The sequence below is a fragment of the Macrobrachium rosenbergii genome, chromosome 20 (genome assembly GCF_040412425.1).
Source record: "Macrobrachium rosenbergii isolate ZJJX-2024 chromosome 20, ASM4041242v1, whole genome shotgun sequence".
NCBI lineage: Eukaryota > Metazoa > Arthropoda > Malacostraca > Decapoda > Palaemonidae > Macrobrachium > Macrobrachium rosenbergii.
Genome location: NC_089760.1, coordinates 35343622 through 35363711, shown reverse-complemented (window position 1 = coordinate 35363711; position 20090 = coordinate 35343622). Strand labels below are relative to the sequence as shown.

Sequence of the window (20090 nt, the reverse complement as noted above, 5' to 3'; positions counted from 1 at the left end):
AGAGAATATGAAAGGAGGTACAGTAAAAGGAACGAAACGGGTTGCAGCTAGGGGCCGAAGGCACGCTGCAAAGAACCTTTAGTAATGCCTACAGTGCACTGCATGAGGTGCACTCAAGGCACTAGCCCCCTACGGTGTCATTATGGCCCCTAAATACAATTCTAGAAGACACTATTTTTATATATCCAGACCATCTTTTATTAAAATGTTTGAAAATGCTGAAAAGATAATTGGAAGAGTTGTGACCCTGAATGCCAGTTAAAGAATGAAATGAATGTAGTCCAGAACCCTTTTCAGCGAAGAAGTTGAGACCCCAGACGAAGCCACAAATGTCAGGAATTCACAGAAACAAATCGTGCAGATTCCAATCCAAGAATCATTTCATTTCGATCTGCAGAAGCAAAAGGAACCGTGGACTTCATTTTTTATAAAGTTTCACAAAGGAAAACCGACCTGCGACAGTAAAGCTTTCATAAATCTGTTGTCCTGGGGACAAATTTCATGGGAGGCGCAGTAGTTTAGACAACTGGGTACTCATTTAATCTACACATTAACAAAGGTGAATCTTATCTACAGAATGACTTTGAAATAAAGTTCGTCAGGAGCATAAAATTTTAAGGGCAGATGAAATAAAATTCCGAAAGAATTGATTTCAATGATATACGGTCGATTTCTTTGACACTTAATCTCTCTCTCTCTCTCTCTCTCTCTCTCTCTCTCTCTCTCTCTCTCTCTCTCTCTCTCTCTCTCTCTCTCTCGTTATTTAAAATTCAAGCGTAATTTCAGATCATAAATAAGTAAATGCATTTTCAATGTTTTCTCAAAAATCGCCATTTATTTATGATGATGAAATATTGTCCCTCTCATTTTTTCATAATTAATATACACCATTTTCCGTATCTTGGATACATTACTTACAAAAGAAATCATATGAGGAAATTGAAAAATGATTTTATGCCTACTTATGTCGCACGCAGGCATAAACATTTTAGGTCGCCATCAAAAATGTTAGGAACAACTACAAAGAAATCTCATTTTTTACTTTAGACTTAAAAATGCTCCAATTCACCATATATCATACGCCTTTTACCTACAACGATTTCTCTTTTAAGTATAAAGTTGAGCGTTTTACTAGTAACACCTGGCCTTTTATACCGTCTTTAGTGTTCTGCTTGTAAATTTCACCATATGGAAACTATATTTACTTTGTTATAAATTACTCTTAAGGTCAATATTTTTTCAGTCAGATATCTCCATTTTTACAATATATCTCTTAAGTGAACGTCAACGCTATCTAGAGTTATAAAATAAATAAACCAATCTCTTTATTTGAAACATAACTACTGAAAACCATATCGAGACCAAGCACCTCTCACCATCACATATACACAAACATACCATACATACCTACATACATACATACATACACATAAATAATATATATATATATATATATATATATATATATATATATATATATATATATATATATATATATATATATATATATTCCTACATACACTCACACATATCATATATATATATATATATATATATATATATATATATATATATATATATATATATATATATATACATACAGTACATACATACATATTAACGTATATACGTATGTATGTATGTATGTATGTATGTATACATACATACACACATATATACACATATAATATGTATGTATGTATATATTTCTGTGTATAAGAGAGGCAGTTCAAATATAGAGGTAAACGAATGTTTCCTATTTTTCCAGATTCTCACTACAAAATATAAATCATGTAGTATATCTTAACCTCTGTGAGAGAGAGAGAGAGAGAGAGAGAGAGAGAGAGAGAGAGAGAGAGAGAGAGAGAGAGACTCTGTAAATTCCAAATTCAGGATTTCTGCTCCGACAGCTATCTCGACTTGGAATCCAGACAAGACGATTTTAATCCCGTCGGAACGGTTTCATTCTGAAAGCGAGATTCCAAAGCCAATATTCTCCGGGAATCTCCGCTGACGGACTCTGAGATTCCCGCCATCAGCTTCCTGAGTATATTAGAAGCCGAAATCCTTTTGAAATCCTAATAAGCTACATCTCTTTAATTGCCTGATTCTGATTCCTTAAAGATGAAATCTCCAAGGCGATTTGGTATAGGTTTTTGGGTACAATTGTTTATACAAACTTACATACACACACATGTGTATATGTACATATCTTATATATATATATATATATATATATATATATATATATATATATATATATATATATATATATATATATATATATATATATATATATATACGTATACATACAGTATATGCATATATATAATATATATGTAGATAATTTATGAATATCTTAGCGTAGTTCGAATGGAATCGAACCCATAACACAGGATGGAAAAGAAGAAGTAAAAATATGGTGGAATGAAAACAACGGGGTAGACGTAGTTACATTCTGACCTTTCCTCAACAAAAGTTTTTCTCATCTACACTCCAGAATGAACTTCATAACTGAAGTCACTGAAAAAATGAGCAACAATGACTTGAACCTTTTCGGAACATATTTTTTAAGCAGAGTCAAGTAAACTTTAACAGCGTCACAGATAAACCAGAATAACCTCTGTGGTCAGGCGAGCATTTTGTTACCTTGATAACATTATTACTCTTCGGTTGTGCAGATTTTTAATAAAAAAAAATTGAAGTTTTTCAGAATCCGGTGGCAACATGGGATAAAATTTTCGTTATCATTTCACAATATGGACGAAGAACTCTCATATTACAAGAAAATCAAAATACGTTGCCTTATTATCAAAAGGTTATTTTTTAATAGTTTCTGAGAAAAGGGGTTTTCTAAATTTTACAGGTGTGATGACGGCCAAACAGGTCTATTACCTTAATATATGCCCGAAGAACTTTCATTTAAAAAAAAAATTATTCTATCTATCAAAATAATAAACATAAAACGTTTCTAAGCTATGCAAACTCTGAAGCTATTTTTGTCAGATTCAAAAAAATGTCCCGTTTTTAACCTTCTTCAACGTGGCGCCTCAGATTTTTCCATTTACAAGAAGGCTCAACAGTCACACACATATAACTACTGTCAAGCGCAACGGTTTGCGTCTACAGGAATTTAATGTCATGAAGCTGCCTTTCCGAAATGAATTTGTATGTCATGGAAAAACGTAAGAAACTTCAAAAACTTTAATATCTTTCTGTCAAGACACAGATTACTTTGACATAGATAACGCTCAGAATCGGTGAACGTGGAAGAAATAAAGGAAATAATTCAAACAGGAATTTGCAAATATTAACTCAGTTGTTAAATGTAAGCGCGTGTGTGTGCATTTATATATACTATACACACACATATATAATAATATATATGTGTGTATATATATATATATATATATATATGTATGTATGTATGTATGTATGTATATATATATATATATATATATATATATATATATATATATATATATATATATATATATATATATATATATATATATATACTATATATATATATATATATATATATTATAAATTTATATATAAACATATCTATATATACATAATCTATATATAGAGTATATGTGTGCGTGTGTAAGCCAACAAGCAAATGAAGAGCATATGAAAAAATAAACATCCACCATGATCTCCATGTCGCTCTTTCGTCTTTTTTTTACATAAAATTTTCACAAACAACAATCAGGAACTCGCCTATCCCTTCTCGAATTTCTTATCTTATTTGATCAAAGACGGAGCCAAGATCGGAAGAAGAAGAAGAAGAAGAAGAAGAAGAAGAAGAAGAAGAAGAAGAAGAAGAAGAAGAAGAAGAAGAAGAAGGAAGAGCAAATTGTAAAAACATACGATCCCGTGTCATTAGCTAAGCGGATCGTCCTGTTTGCCCTACAAACAGCACCGATTCTTTGCCAACAGGAGGCTTTTGAGCTGCGATCTGGCTTTTAGGAGCAATTTCTTTCTTGCGCTTCGGGATCTATTTCACACGAAAAAAAAGAGAAGAAGAAGAAGAAAAAAATATATATATATATATATATATATATATATATATATATATATATATATATATATATATATATATATATATATTCTTTTCTGCAATAATAGCCTATTTTCTAATAAATCGGAGTCGAAATACAAAATTTAGGCAAAAGGCCAAAGCACTGGGACCTATGAGGTCATTCAGCCCGAAGTTGGAAAATGAGAGTACAAGGGTTTGAAAGGTGTAACAGGAGAAAAACCTCGCAGTTGCACAATGAAACAACTGTTAGGAGAAGGTGAAAAGTCAGATGGGAGAAGAAAGAAATGGAGAGGAAAAGTAGGGGGAGGGGGGAGGAGGGGGCGCCACATGAGAGGAAAAGAATGGAGAGGAAAAGCAGCAAGTGTGGGATGATGAAAGCAGAGGATCAGCAAAAGGAAATAAAAATACAGTTGACTCACGGAAGAAGGATTACTGAGATTCTTCAGTCTCCCCTTTTAAATATCCTTCGAACACCTTGTGCAGAATGGGGTCAAGAGTGTATAGACCTGGGCTTAAGTTTGTCTTTCCTTGTTTTATCTAGCACCTTAATTAATCCTCACATGAAAGCCAGCTGCCTCAAATGTAATGGTCTTGACTGCATTAAATGGCTAAAAACACCTCTGTTTTTATTTGTTCTTGTAAAACTGAGTCTTCTTTGTAATATTTTGTTCCTGCTGGAAAATGTCTTAGAGCAGAGGTAAAAGATCAAGGCCATATACTGTTTATATTTACATACATATAAATACAAACATATATATATGTATATATATATATATATATATATATATATATATATATATATATATATATATATATTATATTTATATATATAAAAATATATATATATATATATATATATATATATATATAAATAAATATATATATATATATATATATATATATATATATATATATATATATACATATATATACTTTCCCAACAGTGTTGGCAATCTGGATCTCAGCAATGTAGCCAATGAACTTCTCTCTCCTGGCCAGTAACTTACAACAGTCAACTAACCACCAGGTATCGCATTCACTGCTAAGGTCATCATAGACACGATGTATTTTTAGGGGAAAAAGGCTTCAGTAACTGCAAACCCCGACTAACATTGAAATCGGGAACCAAGCGCTGAGACCTATGAGGTCATTCGGCACTGACAGAGAACCTGAGGGTAGAAAGGTTCGAAAGGCGTAACAGGAGGAAAACCTCGCAGTTGCACTATGAAACAACTGATAGAAGAGGGTGGCAAGAAAGATGAAAAACGAGAATATGAACGGAGGTACAGTAAGAGGAATGAAAGGGGTTGAAGCTAGGGGCCGAACGGATGCTGCAAAGAACCTTAAGTAAAGCCTACAGTGCACCGCTTGTGGCGCACTGACAGCACTGCCCGCCTATGGCTGTCGCTGGCTTTGTGAGGCAGGTTTCAATGACCTTCTCACCATTAATTTAGAAATTATATTCCAACCCACAGCCGCCTCTCACATAAAACTGTATGTATCGTATATTGTTAAATTTTAAGTATTAATTAGCAACTCAGTAAACAACGGGACTGAAGAAAGGCCATGAACACATGAATATTATCCATGGGTGACCCATATCATTACCGAGGTATAACCCCATTAGTATGAGGTGTATATTGCCCAATAAATATTACGGTGAATGAATCTATGATTATCACCTATAATGAGCCGACAGTTATTTTCAATTAATGAATCATGAATGTGTCGGCATAAGCATTAATAAAAAAAAATCAAACCATGTCAATTAGCTTATCACTAATTAATTAAATATTATCATCTCAACGCACAAACTGATACGACTCATTTAATAAATCCATAAATATTATCCAAAAATTATATGAATAATTTCATGATTTAAACATCGGACATGACAAGAGTCATTAAATCCATGCATGTTGTAAGATAAAGATAACAATTCCATGAATGTAAATCGAGTTTTTCATTTATTTCTGTATAACGTCATATCTCATCGGCCAGAATTCTGATCAGAAAGCCAACAAGTAAAAAACTTCGACACAATATACTTTTCTGTACAGCGTATAATGCTGTATGAAACTTTCAGCCACAGACAGCCAGGCGCACGATCAAGGCTAACTTTAACTTTAAATAAAATAAGAACTACTGAGGCTAGAGGGCTGCAATTTGGTATGTTTGATGATTGGAGGGTGGATGATCAACATACCAATTTGCATCTCTCTAGCCTCAGTAGTTTTTAAGATCTGAGGACGGATGGACAGACACAAAGCCATCTCAATAGTTTTCTTTTACAGATAACGAGAAATGATCTCTTTTTTTTTTTATTGGACAAGTTTCTTGGGTGCAAATTTGAGAGCTACCGTACGACTTTAACAGCATTACGACGCATCCGTTGTCTTCGATCATACATAACCACCTGCTTCAAGCAACAGACCCTAAAGCATCGATTAACCTCAATAAAAGACGCTCACTGAGCAGAAGTCGACCTGTCAATAGTCACCTCACTTCTATTATTAATAATATGTTAACATGTAAGATGGCGGCAATGTGGATATAATATATCAACCGTATGGAGCGAATGATCTGTTAGCGTATTTCGTTCGTTGTTAATCAATGACCCCATTATTTTTTTGCATCATAAAGCCGGCAGAATGTTTCCTAGGCTCTTATTTGTGACTTTGACTTACTAAACTCAATTTAAAAACGTTTACAAAAGTGGATAAAGTTCACTTCGATTTTCAAAAGACTTTCCCTCCCCACCCCCCAGAAAAAATATAGAGTTTTACGTATTATTCAGTCAGGGAGATATAAAAAGATAGGAAGAAATATCAGTACTGCTGTACCGTCTACTTCAGGTAATCCCATAGAGAATAACGACCTGGTATTCCCTTTGTCCAACACACACACACACACACACACACACACACACACACACAGGCAAAACTCAAGAAAATACCTAGTTTTGTCATCCATTAGGAAAGAATTAAGGAAAAATGCTTGTTTTACCTAACCCGAATACTTTAAATCCCAACAATTTCATATGTTCTGGGGTAATGCTTCAAAAGACAATGGTTCGCTATTCTAGTTGCAATTCATCTCATATCTAGGCGAGTTATGATAGCGTCAGTGACCCTTTAACTGTTAAAGCGGAAAATATCCTCCGATCTCACTTTCCATTTCCTGTGTCGCTCTCTCAGAAGCGCTCAAGACTGGCGCTTCGTGTCGGGGCGTTATGACATCACAAGCAGACATCACTGTGACAACAATACGGATTACTGGATGATCACTACTGTCCTAAAATTAATGTATCCTTTGTGATCCTTCTTCTTCGACAGGCAGCATCTCTTCAGAGTCCCTATAGGGGGATAGTGCCGTCAGTCCACCTCACGCCGTGCACTGTAGACACTACTTAAGGTTCTTCGCAGAGTCCCCTTGGCCCCTAGCTGCAACCCCTTTCATTTCTTTTACTGTACCTCCGTTCATATTCTTTCTTCCATCTTGTTTTTTTCCACCATATCCTATCAATTGTTTTACAGTGTCAGGTTATCCTCCTGTTACGCCTTTCCAACCTTTCTACTCTCAATTTCTCTTTCAGCGCTGAATGACCTCATAGGTCCCGGAGTTTGGTCTTTAGCATAAATTCTATCTTCCATTCAATTCCACTCCATTCTCTTCAGAGGACATTATCAATGAAGAAATTGCTGTCATGGTGAAAGCTTCTCCAAGTAAACTCAGTTACTGAGTCATGTGAAATCTTGTCATCTATCTGATACGTAGCACTTTAACAATAACTGAATGAATCAGGGACTGTATTGCTTCCACTAAAGTGGAATGGTCAGAAAATAACGACACCGTGCTCAATATGACAGCGCAATTTTCTAATACTTCTGGTTTTTTAACTAAATTTTCAAGGTGGAAACGATGAATTTGGGGTTATTGTGCCTATTCTCCCATGGGTATACTTAAGCCCCGGATGGGGTTACCCTGTCAGTCTCAATTATCTACTAAACGTTCAGCCAACAAATGCATATTGACGCCTGACCCCGTCAATGTTTGTATAAGAGCTGCTATTCACCCTCGTCATAATGGAAGTATATTCTATTATATACAATCTTTCGAAATTTACGTTGGTTATCATTTACTAGGACTTAACTCACCGTTCTATTAAAGTTAGAGCAATTTCCCTATATAATACTTTGATGTCAAGCTTAAGTCTATACTAAAATGGAAAACTGCAGTATCTGCAAAATTTTTGGAACTGAGATATGCCACCTATTGGGTTCGTGAAACACAAAATACACAAGTTACTGCAGTTTCAGAATGATTCTTCATTGCTTTCCATGAGTATTTAGGGGGTCCCATTTGCAGTATCTGCAAAATCAGTAGTCAGGCAAGGGAAAACTGCAGTATCTGCCGTTTTCCTCAGTTTTGTATTTTTGTAGATACTGCAGTCTTCAATTTCAGGGCAGTATAGTACCTGACATCACGTTGCCCATATATTCAGCAGAATAATCATTCAACATCATTTTCTCATTTCCAAAACTGGAATTCTCACATGCCTAGTTAAAGAGCGGGGTTAACGCCTATGCCCAGTAAACGCGAGGCGTTAGTAAACTTGTAACAACTGTTATGGGCAATATGGACATGAGCAGTCCTGTGCAATGGCAAGATATCACTTTAGAGAAAGGCCAAAACCCAATGAATGGTACGTGAAAACAAATGAGTCTTGAAGCAAGACCCGTTTAACGAGAAATAAGACATATACATGAAAAAACGAACAGGTCTTTAAGCAAGACCCATTTAACGTGAAATAAGAAATATACATTACAAAAAATCCTCAAGATTCAAAAGAAAACCTTAAGAATTTAAAGCAGCCAAAAATAAAACCAGCAAATACGAATACCTCACGGTATCAGAAGCACCGCATAATTATTGCTGGCAAACGTAGCGAACAAAACCAAGAAATAAATCTCGCCAAAGAAAGCAATAACCAGCAAGGGTCTGCAAACAAATTCCTGAAAATGTGACTTAATCCTCACAATATTATTTCAAACTTAGCTGCACGTCAGCTCGTTAACTGAGGGCAGAATACCGGCGATTTACTACGAAAAGAAGACGCTGAACGCTGAGCCCATAAGATTTCTATACCGCATCGACTTAGCCTAAAGCATATCTCTTCCTCATGAAAAGGATCCTCAATTTATCTATTACACCCATACACAAAACATGATTATTCTACATATGCTGCATCAAAATAAAAAAGGTATCTTCGCTGACACTATTTCTAACATACGCCCCGAATCCCAAAATCTGTCTGCAAACAAATATAATCTTACCTCCTATTCGACGTTAATGCGTAGAATCAGTGTTCAAAGAAGTCACTACAGCACAACCTGAAAGATAAAGACACTTGAATTAACAAAAGACTAAGAGGCTTAATTTTGCCAAATTAACAAAAACTACCCAATGTCCAAATTCACATAAGTTTTTTATGTCATTCACTTAGCCAGTCACCTCGTGTCAGATAACACAAAATGAGGTTTGAGGACTCCTACTTTGCAGATTTCACAACATACTAGAAAAGATTCATGTATCCCTTAAAATTTCATACACAAATTAAAATATACGTGCACATGAACAAAAATACTATATGCAAAGATCAATATAGCCTACACTGAAAGCATACAGTGGCAGACGTGAATAAGAGGAAAAAGTACCTTCGATGTTACTAACGCACAATAACATTTTTTAAACCTAGAAACCAAATGACAATCACAGGAGCGTCTTACTTTTACCTCAACATATTATAAAGGATAATCCACCGTGTATATTTAGGTCCAAAGTAACGCCACTTATATAAGATACCCTGTGTGACTGCTTCGTCTTATATTTAGATTTTCTTGTGGATTCCCCTTCGCAAATTTATATTCCTGCAGCTAACATGTGACAAAAAGGACTGAGAGGAAACGCCTAATTAAGTGAATAAAACAAGACCAGTGAATGCAAACCAAAATGCTTGAGGGCGTACACCCCAGTAAGATTAAAGCACTGAACATTTCCGTGGTTACAAAAATTTCAGCTCTGCACACACACACACACACACACACACACATATATATATATATATATATATATATATATATATATATATATATATATATATATATATATATATATAGAGTATATATATATATAATATATATATATATATTACACAGTATTTTTTTAATTAGGAGTTCATCTCCTTAATATGTCATCTCCATTACATCTCCTTCCCTTCAACCACCCAACATTTAGGATTTTTAAGCCTTGCTGTGACCGATTGCTGTTCCCACCACATTGTTGACGTCCAAGTTTCGTTAATGTTACCACAAATGTGTCATCAATCTGTAGTTTCACTTCTGGTCACCCACCCAAAAACTGACCAAAATCCCATGTAGTTTAATTTTACCAATGGAGAGAACAGTTACACCGGTCATCATACTTCTGGGCATTCACTGGCTGTCACTCAAACGAATACTGACCAAGCCAAGCGTTACTCTACTTCATTCATCTGAACGTTTCTGCGTGTTTTGACGGTCACTTTCGAAATGCAATTTGCGAAATTTGAAAGAATTGTTAATATACAATAAAAAAATATCTTATTAGGGTTTACCCTTGGATGACAACTGACCTTTACCCAAAATCTATTTTTACAAAACATTCTGACCCACAGTCATTCAAGAGCAGCTAGCTCCTTTGTGCTTTTTTTATGCACTGGGCATGGGAGAGACACATAACTGGGTTGGGATGGTAAGATTGGTCGGGGCATGGAGGTAGAACAGCGTTGTGGCGGGGGGTATTCTAGTAAAAGTGACGACGGGTCACATTGGGACCCATGAACTAACGCCTTAAACGAGTAACCTTTCCGTGTGAAGATTATTGCAGAGACTTAAAAATCCAAGTGATGTAAAAGAAAGAACCAAGATTACGTTGGGTTTACTCTCGTCTTGAGTAAGCAAGTTTGCTTTGCTTGTTAAAATGGGTTGCCTAAGAAGAAACAGTATCTCGATGCTGTTTATGAATAATACTCTAATCCTCCAATTCGTGGTAATATCATACGATTTCCCTCTAAGATAACAGTTAACATCATATGATTTCCCTCAAGAATAACAGTTAATATCATAAGATTTCCTTCCAAAAATAACACTTAATATCATATGATTCCCCCTGTAGGAATAACAGTCATTAAAGAGTTAAAGTAAAAAAAAAATAAAGAATTCCTCCAGAGAATGTGGCCAAGACGACACAAGAAAATACGTTTCCTTCTGACTCCAGATTTAGCGCGCATAGCCCGGCGCTTGAGGGCATCATTATTTAGGCTCGAGCACCTATTAAAATTTTAAGCCGAAAGACAAAGTTGCCCTTATACGAAAAATCCTTTCTTTTTTTACCTCAGTATTTTGTATAAAGTCTTACATCGATATTTTTTGGATATACAGTAGAATGACTTGAATATTATCTAATGACCTACATAGTATTCAAGTTATTTCACAATTTACTGGCAAGCTTACTTGAGGGTAAAATGGAAAAAACACAATCTCCAAATTTAAAAATAATCACCCCAAAAATGTGTGTGTGTGTGTGTGTGTGTGTGTGTGTGTGTGTGTGTGTGTGTGTGTGTGTGTGTGTGTATATGTATATATATGGGTGTATTATATATATTTTATATATGTGTGTTATATATGTGTATGTATATATATATATATATATTTATATATATATAATGTGTGTAAATACATGCACAATTTTCTTACGGTGTATATATGTATATGTGTGTATATACAGTATCACACACACACATTTATATATTATATACATATGCATAAATATTCACTGAACCATGACAGATCTAATAATAAAGATTATTTTTTTATGCAAAGACTGATGAGATAATCCAATGCCAATGTGAAGCAAGGAAAAGATGGAAATCAGAAAAAGGAGAGATAATTCCATACTCTGGTAATAAAAGGAAAGGCGTACAACACAGCAACTGTAAACAATGGACTGACAAGTGTTCCAAGGCAACCTGAAGGGAGTAAAAACACTCGCCCTCAGCTCAAAGGAACAGTAAATGAATGAATGAATGACGAAATTAAGGCCATAAAGCCAAGCACTAGGGGGGCAACTTCAACCTTACGGTAGTGAAAAGAAGTCTGAGGGATTAGACTTGAATTGAATCGGATTGAATTAAATACAGAATTTAGGCCAACGGCCAAGCACAGGGGTATTTGAGGTCATTCAGCGCTGAAACAGAAACTGACAGTAAAAAGGTTTTAAAGTTGCAACGTGAGTAAAACCTCGCAGTTGCGCTATGAACCAATTGTTAGGAGAGAGTGGAAAGTAAGATGGAAGAGAGAGAATATGAAAGGAGGTAGAGTAAAAGGAGCGAAAGGGATTGCAGCTAGGGGCCGAAGGGACTGCAGAGAACTTTAAGTAATGCCTACAGTGCACCGCATGAGGTGAGGAGAGATTAGACAGCAAGAGGATGACATCCAAAATACAAATGGGATGAATAACAAAGATCTAAGGCAAAACTGGGAGAAACCCCACAATGACACTAACAAGTAATAATTAGAAAGGCTGGACAGCAAGATGGAGGAAAGGAAGCAAGAATGGAGGCCAAGTATTAAGTTTAAACGGTAGGTGCTGCTAGGGGCCTGAGGGACGCTGCACGCACTCTTCAGTAGTACATACAGTGCACCACATAAGGCGCACTTACGGCACTACCCACCTATTGGGCAAAAGAGCAGTGGCCGAAATAGTATCTAAGAAAAAGGGGGGGGCGGGGTAAATAACATATTCTATAATACAAAGCGATTAATAAAGAGCAAGAAAATGTTCAGTAAAGGCAAATGAGCTAATTGCACCTGAGTCCAGATTATGTCAAATGTCTCAGAGTTTGAGCAACGAGAAATTCTACAAAACAAATCCGGACCTTTCGGGGTTTTTACAGTCAGACAAAATTCAGAATGTAACCCATCATCAGCAAACAAAGGGGACCTTCATTTTCTTCCAATCTAAACTGTAGGCCCAGAGGAATATTCTCAAACATAATTCATATTATATAAACATACGAAGCATTTGCAAAAACTTCCCAGAGACTTTGCGTCGACGCTAACTCCAAAGCTGTCGCATCCCTGCCAACATCTGCAGTTATCTCGCAAGCTATGGAATTCTACTGTTGCTTCAGTCTATGTATATCCGTACGGCTGTAAATGAATACACTTGCCCAGATATGCGTGTACAGTCCTCTCCGAATCTGAATACTATAATCCTTTCCTAAGGTGAGGGAACCACGAATTACCATTTCAATCAAGTTGTTATCGAGGTTCCTAAAGCCTCCAGTAAAGTCGGACGGAATTGTTCTGACGAAGATGTACAAATGGATCTTAGCCAATACAGCGGAACCGAAGGGGAATTAACGAAGCTGATAGATTAATTACTAGCACCCACGAATTCAACAATTAAGTATTTTCCCATAAAGGAAGGAGTGAAAACAGTCGATGGAGTAATGAGCATCGCCCTTAAATAGAAGATAGTATTTAGGCCAAAGGCCAAGCCCTGGGACGTATGATGTCATTCAGCGCTGAAAGGGAAATTGACAGTAAGGAGGTTTAAAAGGTGTAACATGAGGAACCCCTCGCAGTTGCACTATGAAACAATTGTTGGAGAGGGCGGAAAATCAAATGGAAGAAAGAGAATATGAACGGAGGTACAGTAAGAGGAATGAAAGCGGTTGCAGCTAGGGGCCGAAGGTACGCTGCAAAAAGCAGCGCTCCCAGATGCCAATACTACCAACCAGCCGAATTCTACCATAAAACCAACCAAAATCCCGCCAAATGGAAATCTAAACCAGCCGAAAAAACCGTCAAATCTGGGAACCCTGCCTCTAGTAATGTCTACAGTGCACCGCATGAGGTGTACTGACGGCAATACCCACTCCGGGAACCCTTAAATGGATTTGCAAAAATCCTCTTATGAACTGGAAAGGACAAACCTTCCCAAAGGCAAATGAGCATACGTCTGTGTTGTAACAAATCATTTCGGGAGCGAATGAACAGGTTTTGATGGAAAAGGTTAATCACCAAGACGGGAATTATTGAAAAAATTAATAACTTCACTGATATCATGTCTTTTCATGTGCCTACAGTACATTCCATCGGTATTAACCCGGTATGTATCCACCTACGCGTCACCTCCGAGGTGCTAGTACTAAACATGGTGGAAGCTCAATGAGACGCCTTGTTTAGTACTAGCCCCTCGGGATCAAGGTATTATATACACCCATTTCTATATATTTATATATATTAGTAAACGATATCTTTGATCCCCGGGGCTAGTACTAAACACGGTGTCCCATTGAGCTTCCGCCATGTTTAGTGCTAGCACCTCGGAGGTGACGCGTAGGTGAATACATACCGGGTTAATACCCATTCTAACACTCACCTCCATTTTGACCTCATGAGTCTCACTTTCACCGACTAAACATGTATTCTTTAATTATTTCATGATCTGTCTTTTCACCTTTGCAACACTATCTTATTTCTATATTTCTCAATCAGTCAACTCTTCGTAATAAACATAACATGTAAACAATTAACATCAACAGATTCCACCCCTATTTCATGTCCACTCAAACTGATGCACCATTTTCATTAAGAATGAATGAAGAATATCCTTTCGATATTTAATATAATCCTAATGTTCATGAATCAAGATACAACTTTAGAATCCATATATTAATTTATATTACTGTAAAAATGATTTCTCACTAAGGGCTTCTAATGAGGAAAATATACGTTCTTTTCAAGGGCTTTATAAGTCACATGAACCTGGGTGAGTGACATTCAGTTTTTTTATGATATACTGCACAGTGTCATGTTTAACGTCTCGATCCATATTAACTTATCTAATACACTAAAAAGAATCGTTTAATGACAGGTTCGTAAGGGTTTATATACATACATATACTTATATTATATTATATTATATATATACATAATACATTATATATACACATATACTATAGTATATTATATATATATGTATACATATTTTAATATAGTTATATTATATACATATGTATATATATTCTAATATATATATATATATATATATATATATATATATATATATATATATATATATAATGATCCTCAATAATGATCCTCAAGATGGGGGATCGAAAAGGGAAGGCCGGGGTTGGGGGATGAGTTCGGGGCGGGGGGGGGGGCGTGTTATTACAGGTCCTGACACCCACATACGGAAATAGGTTTATTCTTGTCACAAAAAAACCCTTTCACATCGTATCGTGTCACCACTTAACTTCCATTTTTTTTTTTAAATTCATTTAAGTAAGACACATTTTAAATGTAATTTACACCCAATTTACACCCATGCATACATAAGGGGATAGATATAAGGTATTTTTGGAAGAGCGGCAGGACTTAAAATAAATTAAATTTCTTTGGGGCCTTGCACCACCATCGCTTCAATTGGCATGAGGGGCTACGGTTTCAGAATATGGAAGTCATGAAGCCACTAAAGTTCTAAAACAAAATTTCATAAATTCAATAAAGAGTATCTGGCCATGAAGCCCACGCGGTATTACCTTCTGCGCCACTGACTATTTTGTTGAAATGACCGTTTTATTCGGAACACATTTCACACTTTCACTGCAACTTATGAACGTTTTATTCGGAACACATTTCACACTTTCACTGCAACTTACGTAACGAAAACAAATGACATGGAATCCACATAACACTATGATGAACTATTATCGGTTGTCATGAACAGCTAAGGCACAAAAGTTTAACACTAAAAAAAAAAAAAAAAAAAGTCACTCAAGAAAGAAACATCACAGTAATCTCAACATCTAAACACGTACCGTAGAAATTTCATAGTTTCTGCAAATAAAAAATTTTTCTGGGCATTGCAGATTCTTGGCCTTGATTTTACCATGTTATATATTAGTTTTCATATAACAGTATTACCTCTAGCCTAACCTCCACCCCTAGCCCCCTAGAAAATGACAGACTGAAAGCTGACGGTAGTAACGTCAAAGCTAAAGCCAGCCTAACTCACCTCAGGTCATGCCGGCGCTCGCATAAGCCTAGGCAAGACGCTTACACTGGAACTAACAGGCTTTGGTTTTGGCTCCTTCACGCCTTACAGTATTACTGTAATCTTAAAGTCAACACTAAAATGAAACTTTCGATAATACGTTGTAGGCGGTATGTGACCACAATTAGGCCATGGAAGCCAACAGACCGGAGTAAACGTGCGTAATTTTTTGCCGCACTCAAACCTTCGTCAACTCCCGAATGAAGTTTAAACACGTTTATTTTCCACCCGATGTAGTAAGGGACTATAACAACGTCTATGCTTTATAACGATAGTTCTTTGCATACACTGTGGCTGCATTTCCTCTTTTTTTTTATTAACTAGTATATTATGCATTTATATGATTATTATTTTTATTCACTGCTAATCCCTTTTGTTAATTTTGATATTACAACCTAGTATAAGATATTAAACGAGTTGAAGGCTGTGTTTATAAAACTGGCAAGATAGTGTGGTTATATTGCTTTTAGTGGATTTCTCTGTAATAGTTCATAAAACAGGCAAGACGATGGTTATATTGCTTATTGTGGATTTCTCTGTAATAGTTCGCTCTTATGGTGGCTTTCTCTGTAATAACTCACTCCTGTAGTGGATTTCTATGCAATAAATCACTCTTATAGCGGATTTCTATGTAATAACTCACTATTATAGTTGATTTCTCTGTAATAACATCACTGTTACAGTGAATTTCTGTCATAACTCACTCTTTTTACTTGTTTAAATAATACAGATCCTTACAACCTACCAAGTCGTCCTGAAGGTAAGTTCTGAGGTTCTGTAACAAAAGAAATGCAATATTCAAGCAGAAGGTGACTGACGTTCATAGCAAGCATTATTCATACACCTCCAAACTCATACAAAGTGGAAGGGAAGCTGCGAAGCATCAGTCAGGCATGCACATAAATACTGCATCATTAAGAGGGTCTAAAGCACAGAAAGTTGAATTCTCTCTCTCTCTCTCTCTTTGCGTGGAAGTTCCTGAATACTATTATGAAAAGACACAAAACATTTTCAAAGCATTTAAACATTTTTGCTGTGACTCAAAATCACTCATTAAAAACCTCTGGCATTAAGGAGTAAAAAGTTCTTTAAATTCACAGTTGCCTTCAGAAAATTATAAAACAATGCGCTAATTGCTTCTGTGATAATATGTGCAGAGATAATTCAAAACTTAAACATTTCATTTGCAGGAGAATCATATATAAAATAGAAGCATACTGCCTGTGCCCATTTTACCTTTACAATCTCACTTATATTCATTTGCTGTTTATGTGTTATCATATTTGTTTTCTGAATTGATTTTGTTTGTTTTTTTATTTTTGTTTTTTTTTCTTTCTTATATGAAGAGTTTATTTGTAGGAAACATATTTTGCATGTTAATGGCCTTTTAGGCTTGTTCCACACGAATAATAATAATAATAATAATAATAATAATAATAATAATAATAATAATAATAATAATAATAATACCCCCAAGGCACTAGAATGAGCATCTTTTGCTGTACTTATGAATCCGCTGAGTTTTAATGAAAACCTACATATAAATATGCATGCATATACTCAGAGGATCAGATGGATGGATCTGGTGAGGAGGGATATGGGTGAGGTGGGACTGGGGGAAGAAGATGCAAGGAATAGAAGAGACAGATGGAGAAAGTTGACTCGAGCAGCCGACCCTGCTATACAGTGGGATTAATAAGGTCGAAAGAAGAAGAAGATGCATGCAGATACACATATGCACATTAATAGAGTAAGTGTATATATAATATATATACATATATATATATGTATACATATACATATATATATACAGTATGTATATATATATATATATATATATATATATATATATATATATATGTATGTATGTATATATATATATATATATATATATATATATATATATATATATATATATATGAGGTGTCCCAAAAATAATGAAATTAAATTCACAAAGTAAATTTTTTTTGAAAATTTTTACAGAGGAACATTGTCTCCCCTCACAATAACATCCCCTGGAATTTGTCTCCCTCAAAATAACGTCCTCTAGAATAACTACAGCGGTTCCAGCGACTTTTCCATTCTTCGCAGCAGTGCTGGAAGTCATTTTCCGAAATGTTGTTAAGTGTGGCTCGTTCTCTAAGCTCTCAAAATGAGTCCCTTTGAAATGAGATTTCAGTTTTGGGAAAATGAAAAAGCCACAGGGGGGCCAGATCTGGGCTGTAAGCTGGGTGTGGAAGCGTCGCAATGGATTTCCTGGCCAAAATTCGTTGATAGACAAGGCGGTGTGAAATGGTACATCGTCGTGGTGAAGGATCCAAGAAGTGGCAGTTTCAGGGCGAACCCGCAAAACTCTTTTTCTCAAACGTTCTAGAACTTCTCGGTAAAAGGTTTGGTTAACAGTGGTCCCTTGAGGTACAAACTCTTCGTGGATGACCCATTTTGCATCGAAAAACACAATCAACATCGATTTCACTCGAGATTTGGTCATGCGTGCTTTCTTCGGTTTGGGTGATGTTGGAGTGAGCCACCCACAACTTTGACGTTTTGTTTCGGGACCGTACTCGAACACCCATGATTCGTCACCAGTAATCACTCTATTTAATATGTTTGGTTCAGTAGACAAACGAATGACAATATCCTGACAAATGGAAAGACGAATTTTTTTCTGTTCCTCAGTCAAGTTCTTGGGCACAAGTTTGGCACAAATCTTCCTCGTGTTCAAATCCTCGGTAACAATCCGATGGACGACTGTTTTTGGTATTCCTGCTTCATCAGCGATGAGTCTGATGAGTCTGATGTTCATTCGCCTGTCAGCGTCCAGGACAGCCTCCACACGGGCAACATTTTCATCTGTTCTTGATAATGAAGGGCGCCCAGGTCGTGGTTCAACTTCAACATTTTCACTGCCGTCCTTGAAGGCCTTATGCCATCTGTAAATCAGAGCATGTTGTCCATATGCAGAATTAATCATTGCAACCGTTTCTGAAAAGGATTTTCCAAGTAAAGCACAAAATTTGATAGCACAACGTTGTTCGACAGATGGCTGCATTTCGGATTGAAACGGGACTGCCAGACACAGCGGCACCTCTTAACACACTTCTAATTGCTTGTATTCAACTGACAGTAGTTACAGTGTCTCCTCCATACCCCTACCTACCTACCTCACTCCCTGATTGTGTTACACACCACGACCACCAAGGATTAAAAAATTAGTTTCATTACGTATATATATATATATATATATATATATATATATATATATATATATATATATATATATATATATATATATATATATACATATATGGCCGATTGAAAGGAATAGAAAATGGAAGGAAAAACGTGTGGGTTCTAATCCTGGAAGAAGCGAAAGAACCAAAGAACCGCCTTGTATGAGATAAAAGATTACAGGGGCATGTGAAACTCAAGCAGGTAAAGTGGGAGGAGCGAAAAGCTTGATAAATTATGGTAAATCTGAAGACTGCTCCCTTGGAGCATTTTAATTCATTATAAATGTCCCCATTTCTATTTATATCTTTCCTGTAATTCTATACATCTTAGAGCGGTCTTTCAGTAACTTTAAAAGAAATTAAAAGCCCTTTGGGGGTGTGTGTGTGTGAGAGAGAGTGTGTGGGTGTAAGTGTGTGTGTGTGTATGTATATCATCTGTACGTAGGCATGACAACGGAAATTAATTCTCACTGTTTCTCTGTTTCTACTGATGACATTGCAGGCGGAGTAAGTGGAAATTTAATTTTCTCTCTCTCTCTCTCTCTCTCTCTCTCTCTCTCTCTCTCTCTCTCTCTCTCTCTCTCTCTCTCTCTCTCTCTCTCATTTAATCGGCTTCCGAGTAATCTTCCTTTGAGCGTAGA

The 20090-nt window shown here is 36.0% G+C and overlaps 1 protein-coding gene across 1 annotated transcript in view; it reads right to left on the bottom strand.

Moving 5' to 3' along the window:
- LOC136849253 (prohormone-4) overlaps window positions 1-20090 on the bottom strand; it is a 393569-nt gene that overhangs the window by 287132 nt on the left and 86347 nt on the right. The window contains exon 5 of the mRNA XM_067122527.1: window positions 9385-9441. The gene's annotated coding sequence lies outside the window, so the exon portion shown is untranslated. The remainder of the gene's footprint in view (window positions 1-9384; window positions 9442-20090) is intronic.